The sequence below is a fragment of the Mus caroli genome, chromosome 19 (assembly GCF_900094665.2).
Source record: "Mus caroli chromosome 19, CAROLI_EIJ_v1.1, whole genome shotgun sequence".
Taxonomy (NCBI): Eukaryota; Metazoa; Chordata; class Mammalia; order Rodentia; family Muridae; genus Mus; species Mus caroli.
The window spans coordinates 49973675-49987706 of record NC_034588.1 but is presented as its reverse complement, the minus strand read 5'-3'; positions in this window follow the sequence as shown (position 1 = coordinate 49987706).

Genomic DNA, 14032 nt, shown 5'->3' with positions numbered 1-14032 from the left:
CTGATATTCTTATCTCTGGGGGCTTGTAGGAAAGAAAGACAGGGTTGGGTTGGGGTCAAGAAGGAGAGACCCAGATTTTCAAAGGACCAGGAGCAGGACCTGGAGCCAGTGCTACTGGGTCTGACTGGCCCTCCCTGGGCCCTGGCACTGGGCTCTTGGAGCCCCTTGGGTCGGAGATGAGATTGCATGGGGGACCTGTTAGAGCCTGTCTCTCAGGGGGAGGCCTTCCAGGAGGGGCAGGGCACTACTGCCAACTCCATGTTGGCACTTCATGAGCTCCCTGGGGCCCAGGCCCCCTTCCTGGTTAACATCCTGGATGGGAGGCCCAAGAACAACAACGCCTTCCCCCAGGCACTGTGGCAGTCCCAAGAGAACCTTGGCAGGCATCAACTTTTCAGGTGAACTGCCCCTGGGACTTGGAAGACCAGCCCTGTGCTCCAGAGGGACCTTGAGAAGGTACAGGGTCTCCAAGGCCACACTGTGCTGGAGGAAGGACCTGGATAGTGGATGACACCCCAGCATCTCATTGCCATTCATCCCTTGTTGGATCTCTCAGGAGAGGCACAGCCATGGCCTGTGCAACTGGCAAACAAACCTCTCAAACTCAACAGGTTTCAAACTCTGGCTGTCTTTTTCCTCCTCCGATATATTTTCATAGCCTGATATCTTGCCCCCACCTACCTGACTGGGCAAACAGACACCCAAGCACCATGCAGGAAATAGATCTGGTTATAACCTCGATGAGACCACAGCCTGGCTGGACTAAACAACAAAAGTGTGTGTCATCAGCTTCGGGAGGCTGAAAGTCCCAGGTCAGTGTATTAGCAAGAAGGCTTCTCCTAAGCCCTCCTGTCTTGGCTTTTGACAGCTTCTTTTATGGTGCATCCCGATGGTGCTCTCTCTGCATATCCGTATCCTTAGTGTCCTCTGTATCCAAACTTCTACCTACGAGAACACAAGCTGAACTGGGTGAGAGACCAGTCACAGCCTCATTTTAATTTAACCTTTTCTTTAAAACACTCTCCCCAGATGAAGTGGTATTTTGGAGGGTCCTGCAAATTAGGACTTCAATGTGTGCGTTTAGGGGGTGGGTGCTGTGGCTTGGGTATGAAACACTCGCCACCAAGGCTCATGTTTTGAAGCTTGGTTTGAGGGTATTGCATTGTAAGCCTTCATCAATGGCTCCAATTATGGATTCAAAACTTGAATGGGCTGTTAGGGATCTTAATGGAAAAGGAAGTCATGGGGGGCATGCTGTGGGAAGACAGATCCTGCCCTCAGTCCATCCTGATGTTCTCTTTCCTGCCCGCCAAGCACCTCTCGCCACCATGATGGTCTGCCTCCCCACAGGCTCACAGCAACAGACTTAAATCTCTAAATCTCTGAGCCGGAATAAATTCCTCCCTGTAAGCTGTCTCTCAGGTATTTGTCACAGCAATCACAAGCCTGACTAACACAGAGGACATACATGCTTCAGCCCACAACAATGGATGCCCCGGCTCTGCTGCTTCTCCTGTGAATCACTAAGCCATGCGCACACCACTTCCTCTGTGTCGCTTGAGTCCGGCCATGTCTTTCCCTTGTCACACGAGTTCAGGTGCCCCTCATCTCCTATCTGGCTACTTTCCCCAGAGTACTAACTAGAGTCTGATTCTGCTGACATCCCAATTTTTCAACCAATAGCAGGTGAGCTTACAGACCACTCAAACCAGTCTCTGCCTCTGCCCATTCATCTTGTAAATCTATCCCTGGTTGCTCCTACACGTTAACATAAACCTGGCCTCCCTAACATGGATTGCAGCCCCTGCATCTAGCCACCCCCCCATCATGGGGGTCTTTCATGTGAATCTCTGTCCCCCACCCCCACCTCCATGGCAGGCACCCTTAACCCTTCTCACCCTTTAATGAGAAATCCAACTATTTCTCATCTGGTTTTTATGTGTTTATTTATTTATTTATCTTCAGACAGTATATTTTTAATCATATTCTTTCCCTTCCCCCAACTCTTCCCAGATCCTTCCCACCTCTCTACCCATTCAACTTCATTTTCTCTCCCTCCCTTTCCCTCAGAAAGAAAAGAACAACGCCACCGCCGCCGCCAACGAATAACCCACAAGGAAAACAAATTAGAAGCAAACAAAGACAAAAAAAAAAAAAGACAAAAAAAAAGCAAATCAAAGCAAAACGTGCACAAAAAATACGGAGTCCACACTTGTACTGGCCAGCTACCCCTGGGCATGGGGCGTGCCCTGGAGCGAGGCTGACACACCCACTGACAGTCCTTTGGAGAGAATGGATCTTCCTTCTCCTGGTAGATGTCGCTGCAAATAGCTTCTTGGTTAGGGGATGGGCCTCTGTGCCTGTTTGCCTTTCTCTGGGCTTGGAACTGCTTAGTTTCTTCTATCTAGAGTTCCCCCCACCTTCCTCTCCACTCCCTCCCCGCTCCTTCCCATGTCTCCCCAGGCTCACGCCCACTGTCCCGTCTTTCCGGCCACCCTCCATTCAGACTCCGCGGCATCTCCAGAAGCTTCTATCTACTCTTTCCTATGGACGCCCAGGACCTGAGGTGGGGCTGTTCCCAGGCCTTCCTGTGCTTCCTAACTCTAAGCTGTGATTGCTATGATTAAATATCTGGGATCTTTAGGCTCCAAGCAATCAGAGGCAAAAGGAGAAGAAAAAGAATGCAGCCCACCAGCAATTTTCCAACCGAGGCCATGCACTAGGAGCTCTTGTGCTGTTTGGGTGTGTGGGGGGGGCACTGATGTTTAGTTATCACCCAAAAATCTGAACTCCATTGTTTGGCGGGGCGGGGCCCAAGCATGGACCCTTTTCAAACCTGAGATATACTATTTGAGGCTGGGGTTGAGAAACGGGGGCAGAGCTCAGAAACAGACCACCATCTGGTCTCAGTTGGACGGATCCTTGATGGTCGGTGTCTGCTTGTGCCGTAGATAAAGAAGGGTCCCTCAGATTGTCACTCCTACCCAGCTTTCTCTCCACAACATGACTCCCTAGGCTGAGAACCAATGTGCCTTTCTATACATTCTCCTGTCCACCTCCTCACCCTGAATACTCGAGCAATCTTATTGGTTCTGTGTGGCCACACCCAGGCCCAGAGGGAAAAACAGGTGCTGGAATCTAGGGCAGCAGGCTGGGTATTGAGTGTTCTTCTGTTCAGAACTGGCCCCTTGGGAGTTGAGTTGCTTCAACAAATATTTGCTGAGTATGGATGACTGGAGAGCCAGGAGTGAATCCCGTAACCCTGTCTGGCGACTGATTGGCCCTAGATGCACTCTGAGGCCAAGGCTCAAAGAGGAGCGGAGAGAGAGCAGAGGGGAATTCTTTGTTGACCTTGTCACTCTCCAAGTTCACCTCCACCACTCTGGGACAAAGGGGACAGTGTTGCCCTCCTGTTCCTATCTCAGTTGTCCTCTGTGTTCCCTACGGCCCAGCGGTGGCTAGAGCTGTTGCTGAAGCTCCCTCCTTTGAGGCTTGTCCAAAATGAAGATTCCTGGGCCGGTCCAGCGATTACAACACTTGTTTTTTGCAAAGGACCCGGGTCAACTATTAGCACCCACACGGAGGCTCACAACCACCTGTAAGTCCAGTTCTAGGAGATCCAACAGCCTCCTCTGACTTCCTAAGACACCAGGCATGCACACTGTGCACATACATGCTTGCAGACAAAGTACTCATACCCACAAAATACAGTCAATCTATCTCAGTTTTAAATGCAGCTTCCTTGGCCTCACTCACCGACGGAAATCTGATTCAGAAGGTTCAGGGTGGGGCCCAGCAGGCTGCTGGTGCAACAGGTTACCTATGACTCCAAAGCTTAGCAGCCTTTAAGCACAACAGCAAACTGGGCTGGTACCTACCCGTAATCCCAACCTCAGAAGGCAGAGTCAGATCATAAGTTCCAGATAGACAAGGACACACACACACACACACACACATACACACACACACACACACACATACACACACACAGACACACACACACAGACACACACAGACACACACACACAGAGACACACACATAGACACACACAGACACAGACACACACAGACACAGACACACACAGACACACAGACAGACACACACACACACACATACACACACACATACACAGACACACATACACAGACACACAGACACACACACAGACACACAGACAGACACACACACACCTAATTTCCCTAGGTGGGTGTCAGGCATTTGGAGCGGAGATAAATAAGAAACATTGAGTTTCCTGGACTCAGCAGATCCAGCCACACCTGGTCCGACTTGGTGCCTCTCACAATCATTACTTCATTAGTCTCCCAGTCTGTACTTGAGGCATTATAGGGCTGGGTGTTTTTGCTTAATCCTCACCCAGCCCAGAAAAGCAGGTGATATCCCAGCTTTATAGCAGGGACAGTCCAAGTTGTTCCCCAGGGTTGTAGGGAAAAGTGAAGTACTCAACATTCCAATCGGTCTGGGTTTCTGAAGGTACTCCCAGACCCTGAGGAAACTAAAAACTAGATTGGGGTAGAATGGGCTGGAAGCACCAGGGAAGATAAAAGCAGAGTTCTTAAGAGGCTGTGGCAGCGTGTGAGCTGGGCTTGGCGGCTTGCGTTAGATTTGGACACGCTGAGAAGGATCAGGCACACTCAGCAGTGGACACAGCTCGAGGGAAGTCACTGAGGCAGGGAAAATGTGGAGTAGAGAAGCAGATGATCTGATGTACTTACAGTGTAGGGTGGGTTTGGGGACACAGGACAGGTTTGCTGTGGTTTCTTTGTTCAGTGGGCGTTGGAAAAAGACCAGGAAAACCCAACAGTGGAACAAGGAAGCAGATGTGGCTTTAGGAAGGCTTTGGGGACAGAGGGCTGGATAGATTCATTGAACGCTGAGCTAGGAGCTGACCTGACCTGGGGGATAGTGCAGTGAGCCACACTACTTCTCTGGAGCAGTTTGTTCATTTTCAAAATGGCGATTCTCCTTTGAGTCTCCCCAGTATCTGCCCCGGGTTGCTGTGAAGACAGTAACAGCAGCAGCAGAGATGGAGGAAGCGTTGGTAGGCTCCAGGTGGCAGAAACAGTTGCTGGGTACCGTGCAACCACAAGGCACACTAGCTAGAGATCCCTGCGGCATAGCTACAAGACATGGGGGCATTACAGAAAATATATGCCCAGGGATAGAAGGGATTCAGTTCCCCAGAGGCATCTGCATTTGAACTGAGAGAAGAGACAGGGGACTCTGTCCAGGGCATCATGTCCCACGGACACATCTGCTTCTCCATCCAAAAGGGCTCAGTGGACTGACTCTGGTTCCTGTGCATCTCCAAGGTACCTTACCCTGAGCAGCACCTGGTGTATGTCTTGTCCAACCTGTCTCAGCCTCTTCTGCAGAAAAGAGATGATGTAACCAGAGGAGCTCAGGCTCCCTGGGCTCCAGAACCAGGGGTACCTCCAGAGGATCTTGTAGGATGTCCAGTCCAGATGGATGCTCTTGTGTTATCTTCCTAAAAAGTCTCAAGGTTGGGTTTGATCCACCATACCAGAGAGGTCCAAACATCCACCCACACACAACAGGACAGAGCCCTGGGCCTCCCTGCAACGCTCTTGCTACTCAACACTCAAGCATTGTCCTCTCTCTCTCTCTACCCCCACAAGGTCCAGTTGAATCCAGAGGAAGGAATTTGCGGGGGAGGGAGGAACTGAACTCTCTCCCTCACCAGCAAAGCCTGAGCCTCTCTAGAAAAGCCACCCCCTTAGGAATGAGCAAGCCTAAGGCCTGACTGCTTGTCCCTCCAACAGTGTGACACTCCTCTGCCAGAAATGTTTCCCGGTGAGCTCACCTTACCCTTACATAAGAAGTCTGTTCGGGTGCTGAGCTCCGGCTACTCAGTCTTAGAAGACAGTTCAGCTCCTGTCTGAGGGAATGTACATAGTAAAGGCAGGGAGAGCCCTTGGCATCTCAGGTTCGAGTCTAAAGCCCAACTTCTCCACACTACTGCCCATGGACAAAACTACAACATTAAAGATCTTAACTGGCTTGGCTTTGTGGTTCTAGAATCGGGAGACACTTGATTCCACAGACTAGATCAAGGGCTCTGCCTGGACTGGCTGAGGCAGGAGACTGGTCTTCTAGATGAGTGGCTGAGGAAGCAGAAACAAAGAAGAGGGACCAGATTGCTCATCTGCAAGCTATCTTCCTTGTAGGCTGGGACAGGAAGACAGAACAATAGAGGGCCAGATGATTACCATTCGACTACGTTTTGTAAGAACTAAAGGATGAACAGGTCACGGCAGTGGGAACTCCTCAGCCATGCCAGCCATTGGGAGAACTCAGCTTTCCCATTCTCCTGCTCTTTCAGGAGGCCAGGGAACAACTGGATTTCAGAACTCTTATTAAGCCTGGGTAATCCCATTTTCATTTTAATCCAGTCTGTTGGGCCCAACTCAGGAACAAGGACCTACGGGGCTAGCAAGGTGATCCGGTGGGTAAAGTGTGCAAGGCTAACAACCTGAGTTCAGTCCTCAGAGCTCACAGTGGAAGGAGAGACTTCAGAGTCACTGTGGCATGTTTGTGTGCACATATGCACACATGTGCACCCTCCTCCATACACATACATACCCAAGAATAGACAGATACCACACTCTGGCTCCTCTATCCCCAGGCTGCTATGTCCAAGTGTGTATCTGACCAGTACTAACCTTATTCAAGGATAGCCCAGTTTTATGGAGGAAACTGCCCCTTGGAGAGGAGACCACACTTCTGTTTTACATCTGTGTATTAAAGGTCCCACTTGGCTATGTGGGATTCAAGGGGCCATGTCCTTGGCTCTGGAATGACCAGACCTTCTTTTCTGTTTTCCAATTGTTTTTTCTTTTAATAGGTCATTTCATCTTTCCTCATCAGTTTCAAGGGACCCACCGCGCGCGTGCGGGTGTGTGTGTGTGCAGGTGCACATATTCATGAGACCAGAGATGTGTGCCGGTTGTCTTCCCCAGTCTCTATCTTAATTTTTGAGAAAGAGTCTCTCACCAAGCTCACTGATTTGGCTATTCAGTCCTTGGGAATCTTACTTTTTTGCTTTCCCAGCAATGAGATTACAGGAGCATATTGCTAAGCCTAGCTTTTACATGGCTTTTGCAAATCAGAACTTACGTCCCTGTGCCTGTGCAACACGACATGTCCTCAGATTCCACCCCCTGTCTGCTTTTTGTTGTTGTTTTGTTGTTGTTGTGGTTGTTGTTTTAAGACATGGTTTCACTGGCTGTCCTGGAACTCGCTCTGTAGAGCAGACTGGCCACAAACTCACAGAGCTCAGTCTACATCTGTCTTCCCAGTGCCGGGATTAAAGGTATGTGCCACCACCATCACCACCACCCCACATACACCCTCCTTTCTTTATTCTTTTGAAACAGTCTTGGGTAGTCCAGCCTGAATTCAAATTTAGTATGTAGCCTGATCTTTTCGCCTCTACATCCCAAGAGCGGGAATTAAAGACACGTGCTGTAATACCCAGTTTTATACCATGTTGGGAGTTAAACCCAGGAGGACTTTGCAAATACTAGGCAGACTCCACAATTGGAGCTACATTCTTAGCCCAGGAAGTCACCACCCTAATGTCCTTGCCACCAATGCCTGCTTCAGGCCCTGCTAGCTTTTCTTTGTGTAATGAACAAGGAAGCCCTACCTCCCAGGTCTCCATTGTCTTGACCATAGCCATTCATCTTCCTCCCTGGCTGGAGTCAGAACTCTTTTTATTTTTACTTTGGATTTTGTTTACTTTTCAGTGTAAATCAAAGTTATGAGTGAGCACAGATCTAAGTCACTCACAGATGGCTGATCCTTCTCCAGAAGCAGCTACTTTCAACTCTCTGGGTTGTTTGTTGTTGGAGAGAAGATCTACAGAGGTAGCTTAGACTAGCCTTGACCTTGGGACCGGATGCTCCTCCTCCAACCCACGGAGGACCAGGATTGCAGGTGGGCATCAGCATGCTGGACCCTTCAGAACCACACAAACACATGATGAGCTGAGCTACAGTGTAGACTGGAGTTTTTTCTTCACCTTTCCTTTCTTTTTAGGTAGACCCATAGATGACTGTGAGTAAGGCTGCTGGTCCCCATCTGACCACCTGACTTCAATATCTGAGACTCACATGATGAACGGAAAGGACTGATTCCTACAGGGACCTCCACACGTGTATTAGTGCATGAACACACACACACACACACCACATAAAAACACAAAAAATAAATGTTTAAACAAATTAAACCTGCTTAGGCAGTTGCCACTCAAGGGGCAGTATCAGGTATCCCAGCTCAGTTGACACCAATCACAGACATCACCAATTCTCTGCTCTTCTCCTCTCCGTCCCCTCCCCTCCCCTCCTCTCCTTTTCCATGTCCTATCCCCTTCTCTCCCCTCTCCTCTCCTTTCCCTCCCCCCTTCTCCTCCCACTCTTCTCTGTACCAAGAATAGAACCTAGAGACCTCTGATGCCAAGCCCTCCCACCAACCACGCCTCCAACGCCTCAGCATTTTCCTCAGAAGCATTTGTGGTCGGGCTAACGGTAACTCGGCAAGAAGTTATGCTCTACAAACATCGCGAGCATATTCTTTCTGTATGTGTCCCGGGGGGACACTGAGTGGTGGTTCTGAGGTGGATTCCAGAGTCAGGGGGAGTGTTGTGAACTTAGCCTTGACCTCTGTGGCTAGTTGACCTTTAGTGAGTTGCACAGCCTCCGAAGCCTCAGCTTCCTTATTTATAAAGTAGAATTAAAGGTCGGAGGCACCTCACTGCACTGGCTGAGGTGTGACAAGATGGCACACGTGGTACAGGACATGGAAAGATGTGACAATGTAGACATCAGCATGATGTAGGGTTGCCTATTCACTCCTTTAGTGAGTATCCATCCCAGGATGCACAAAATGTTCATGACTTCCAGAGAAGTCATCTGCCCATACCTGAGAGTCCAGCCCACCCAGGCCACCTTTCCCAGCACAGTAGATGCTCGGGCCTCAGCCAGGCACAGGAGGGTGGATGTGTGGATGAATACTGTCACTGCACACTAGGAAAAGAGACTGGTCGCCCTTGTCACACCTCTGTCTTCACAGTCAGATGTCTTTGGTCACCACCCCACATCATGGATCTTTGTTCTGGTGAGTCTCACGTTCTTCTGTTTGCTCTATGGAGAAAAGTTGACCATTTGACTCCTTTAACGCAGAGAGACTATCTGCTAAGTCTATGAACGTCAAGTGGTACAGAGTAGAAAAATAAAAATTTCACATATGCTTTCCGCCTTAGAGAAACCTTCTCTTGGCAAGGACTGTGTATCTTTCTAGGATATTTTTCTTCAATTAAAAGTAAAGAGTTTTTTTTGGAGGGGGCGTGGTCAGACATTATCATGAACACCTGCAGTCTCAGCACTCGGGAGGCAGAGGCAGGAGATTATAGGTTCAAGGCCAGTCTGGACTATATAGTTAGCTCCAGGTCACCTAGGTTGCATAGTGAGAACCCGATTCAAAAATAGGTTAACATATATTGATTATGCATAGTGGGCTTATTATAATGTTTTCATACATTTATGCAGTGTGTCTTGATGACATTCTTCCCATTTCCCACTCTTGCCCTTTCCGAGAGCAATTCTCTCTCCTCTTCTTCATGTGTGTGCGTGTATGTGTGGGTACATTTGTGGGAATGAGTGAAGGTCTGAGATTACACCACCAAGTCTTTCTTCATTGCTCTCCTCCTTATTTTTCCAGACAATGTTTCTTACGGAAGCTGGAATTCACTATCTAGGCTAACCTGCCGGCCCACAGATGCCTTTGGGATCTGCCTGTCTCTGTCCCCAAGCACTGGGGACACAGACAAAGTGTTGTGCAGTGCCATGCCTGCTTTTCACGTAGGTGCTAGGATTCTGAGCTCTGAATTTTGTACATCAGGAACTTTACCTACCTGAACACACCTCCCAGTCCCTCCCTCTGTTACCTGCTCACTTCTTGTCTATTTGCTTTGGTGATCCAGAAAGTTTGACTACGATGGCTTAGATGAGCATGGGGGAGGGGCTATTGACACACACACAGGCGATTCAGAATCCTCACTTCTATGCTTCTATGCATATGTGCGTATGTGTGCAAACACTACATCCACTTGCTGAACATGTATCGTAACAAATGAGATCACAGTGGACCGTCAGCTCTGTGACTCGCTTTTCTGCATCCTACATCATCTGAGTATCTCCACGGCACTCTGGTGCCTTTGTGTGTTCACTAACGGTCCCAGCCTTGGCATGTGTGCTCTGGGGTCTATCTCTGCATTCTTGTGCTGGTGGTTTTGAAAAGAGGCCTAGAAAGGTTCCTAGCATGAAGAGAAGGAGGAGAGTTTGGAAATCACAAATCTCCCTCTGCGGTTCTCAACCTGTGTGTTGTGACCCCTTTGACAAACCTCTATCTCCAAAAATACTTGCATTAGGATTCATAACAGAGACAAAATTACGGTTATGAACTAGCAACTAAAAATTTCATAGTTGGAGGTCACCAGAACACGAGGAACAGTCTTAAAGAGTCGCAGCATTAGGAAGGTAGAGAGCCACTGAGGACGCTTGGCCTTCCATAGGACGACCATTCCAGGTCTCTTCAATGTCCACAACCTTTCCCTACCCTTCATCCATCCTCATCCCCTTCTAAGTTAAGTCCCATCTCCTATGAGACCTGAACTGCTGGTGGATCTGAGGTGGCCACTTGACCTTTGCACAGAGTCCCCAGTTTCAGAAAACAAGGAACCTGAAATCTAGAGAGGGAACTGACCTACTCAGAAACTGTCCCCTGGCCACTGGGGCTGAGTCTGGATCTCCAGACATAGGAAAGGTGTAGGTGGAGGAGAGGAGAGGCAATAGGCCACAGAGGTGGGGGAGGGGAGCTGTACAACAGGCTCTGCCAGTTAGCTCTGTAGCTATGGTGAGAGGCTGAGGCTATATCATCTCATTTTTTCCATGAGAGGAAACTGAGGCAGATAAGAGTGTGAAGTCCCCTGCACTTCTTTCCATGACCTCCAGTGTCTGAGATCTAGACTGTCCTGCACTGTGTCTGCCTGGGGGCCTGAGGTGGCCTAAGCCCTGCCCTGCTTAGACTGTGGGCTCTGCTGGACTCCGGGTTCTCTGAAAGCACTGGCTTCCCTCCCAGAGGATGATATATCGCTGGCCGTGGGATCCAGGAAGAGGATACGTGTGGATCCCATTCTACTCCCTCATCCCTGTGACAACACCAGGCTTGCTCAACAGTGGGCAAGGTGTGGAGGTCAGTGCCCTACAAGTCCTCATGCTGTTGGAGGCGCAGGCAGTCTCCCTGGAAAGACCCAACCCTAAGATCCTATCAACATTCCCTCTGAGATGGGGCCACCTTGGGTAGGACTTTCCTCCTGGGACTCTAATCTCCCACTGATACCCAGCCCTGGTTGCTGGGCACTGTCAACAGAGTGCTCCCCACAGTCTCGGTGCTTGGCAGCGGTTGAGAGCAAGACTCCCTGGGGAGAAGCGTTAGTGCCCAGGGCTGCTCAGAGGGGCACATGGGACTGGCCTGGAGGTGGCTCCTGCTGATTTGGGGTTGGATTTTTTTTTTTTTAGCCTCTCTCTTTCTTCAGCTTAGAAGAACGGGTTCCCCAGACACAGGAAACAGAGATGTCCCCTCACAGACAAGAGAAGCAGTAGATCCTAAATGCAGCTTACCATCCCCAAAACTCAGTTCTACCCCACAGCACCTGCATGCACACAATCCATACAGACAGGGGCTCGCAGGCCTTACTGCACCCATCTCACCTGTGTCCTAAGCAGTTTAATAATCCTTAAGAGTGTTATAACCCACGTTTTTATTTTTGAGAAGGATCTCATATACTCCAGGGTGACTAGAGTGCCTTGTGTACTCAGAGGTGGCCTTGAACTTCTAACCCTCCTGAATGTTGGGATTACAGACTGCACCACCACATTTAGTTTATGCGGTGGTAGGACTTAAACCCAGGGCTGGTGTCTGTGAAGCAAGCCGTCGACCAACTGAACTTCATCCCCAACACTCATTCCTTCATTTTCCCCCAAACAGAGCAAATTCACTATTTTAAACTGCCCAGGGGCAGGAGAGAGAGAGCTCAGAGCTGAAGAGCACTGACTGCTCTTCTAGAGGATCCAGGTTGATTCCCAGCACCCACATGGTGGCTTACAACCACCTGTAACTCCACTTCCAAGGGGATCCAACTCCTTCTTCTGACCTCCTTGGGCATTGTGCATACGTCGTGCACAGACATACAGGCAGGCAACGCATCCGCACCGGTCAAGAGCACTGACTGCTCTTCCAAAGGTCCTGAGTTCAAATCCCAGCAACCACATGGTGGCTCACAACCATCTCTCTCTGATTCCCTCTTCTGGAGTAGCTAAAGACAGCTACAGTATACTTACATATAATAATAAGTAAATAAAATATTTAAAAACAAACAAACAAATACATGTCAACAAACAGAGGGAGGAAGGCAGCCCCACCAGTCCCACCATGGCTAGCAGCTCTGTGTGACAGGCAAAGTGTGACAGGCTCACACTGGCTATGCTAATCTTCAGCTTGCCTCAACAAGAAGAGTTCTTGAAGAACAAAACTGGCCACGCCACCTCTATGTTGGAACCGCTCTAGCACTTCCCACTGGGGACAGTTTCTCTTGGCCCCAAATGCCTTGCCTGCCTACATCTGCTGTGCCTACAGCCAGCTGAACCCCAATCATAGCACCCGCCCCTAGGGAACCTGTCTTTCTGCCCTTGACTCGATTCTCCTCCCCTCCCCTTCCCCTCTCCTCTCCCTCTTACCTTCTACCTTCACAGGGGAGGGCTGCTCACCTGTGAGTCTGCTCTTCCTGCAGCTCTGAGCCCTGCCCCTAGGGAAGCTCCCTCCTTTAGCACCTTCTCATTGACATTTATGTTATGGCTAGCTTGCCAAGACCATCTAACACAAGCTCAACAGCCAGAGGGGAGCAGAAACCCAATTTCCTCCCTTCTGTCTCCCAGGGCTGGCACATTGTGATACTCACAGACGGGTGGACATTATCAAGGCTCTGACTGCTCACAAGGCAGGGAATGGAGAACTAGGTGGTGGAGCCGGTAAACAAGGGAATGCTAGAGGCTGTGCTGGCTGGTTTCATGTCATCTTGATACAAGCTGCTGTCATCTGGGAAGAGAAAACCTCAATAAAGAAAATGCTGCGACCAGCTGGGGCTGTGGACAGGATTATGGGGCGTTTTCTTGATTGGTGTTTATGAAAATGCAGCTTGCTATGTGTCATGCCATACCCCTGGGGTGATGGTCCTGGGTTGTCTAAGAAAGCAGGCTGAAGCCAGGCATGGTGGCACATCCCTTTAATCCCAATGCTCAGGAGGCCGAGGCAAGCAGATCTCTGAGTTTGAGGCTGCCCTGGTCTGTTGCCTGTGTTCTGGACAGCTCTCTGCAGGACCCTACCTGCCCTTGGGGGTCTGGGGGAGTTGGCACATGGTCAGCAATGCAGACTCTGGGAGCTGGTGAGAATCCTGCAGCAAGCTCATCTGAGCACTGCTGCTAGCTCCCAACCTGTGCCCCATTGATCCCAAGAAAGCATCTCTTCTAAACAGCAGTTCCTGATTGGCTGGCATTATTTGCAGTGGCAATCCTTGGTCTCTCAGGCAGTCCTCAATTAGGTCCTCCTGCAGGAGATGCTTTTGTGGCCACACAGCCCCCAGTGTTTACACAGAGGCAGCCCCTCTGTTCCTGCTACACTGGTATTCAGGGGGAGTGTTCTACGACAGCCAGGATTACACAGAGATACCTTATCTCAAAAAAGAAGAAAGAAAGAAAGAAAGAAAGAAAGAAAGAAAGAAAGAAAGAAAGAAAGAAAGAAAGAAAGAAAGAAAAGAAAAGAAAAGAAAAGAAAAGGAAAGGAAAGAAAAGGAAAGAAAAGGAAAGGAAAGGAAAGGAAAGAAAAGGAAAGAAAAGGAAAGGAAAGGAAAGGAAAGGAAAGGAAAGGAAAGGAAAG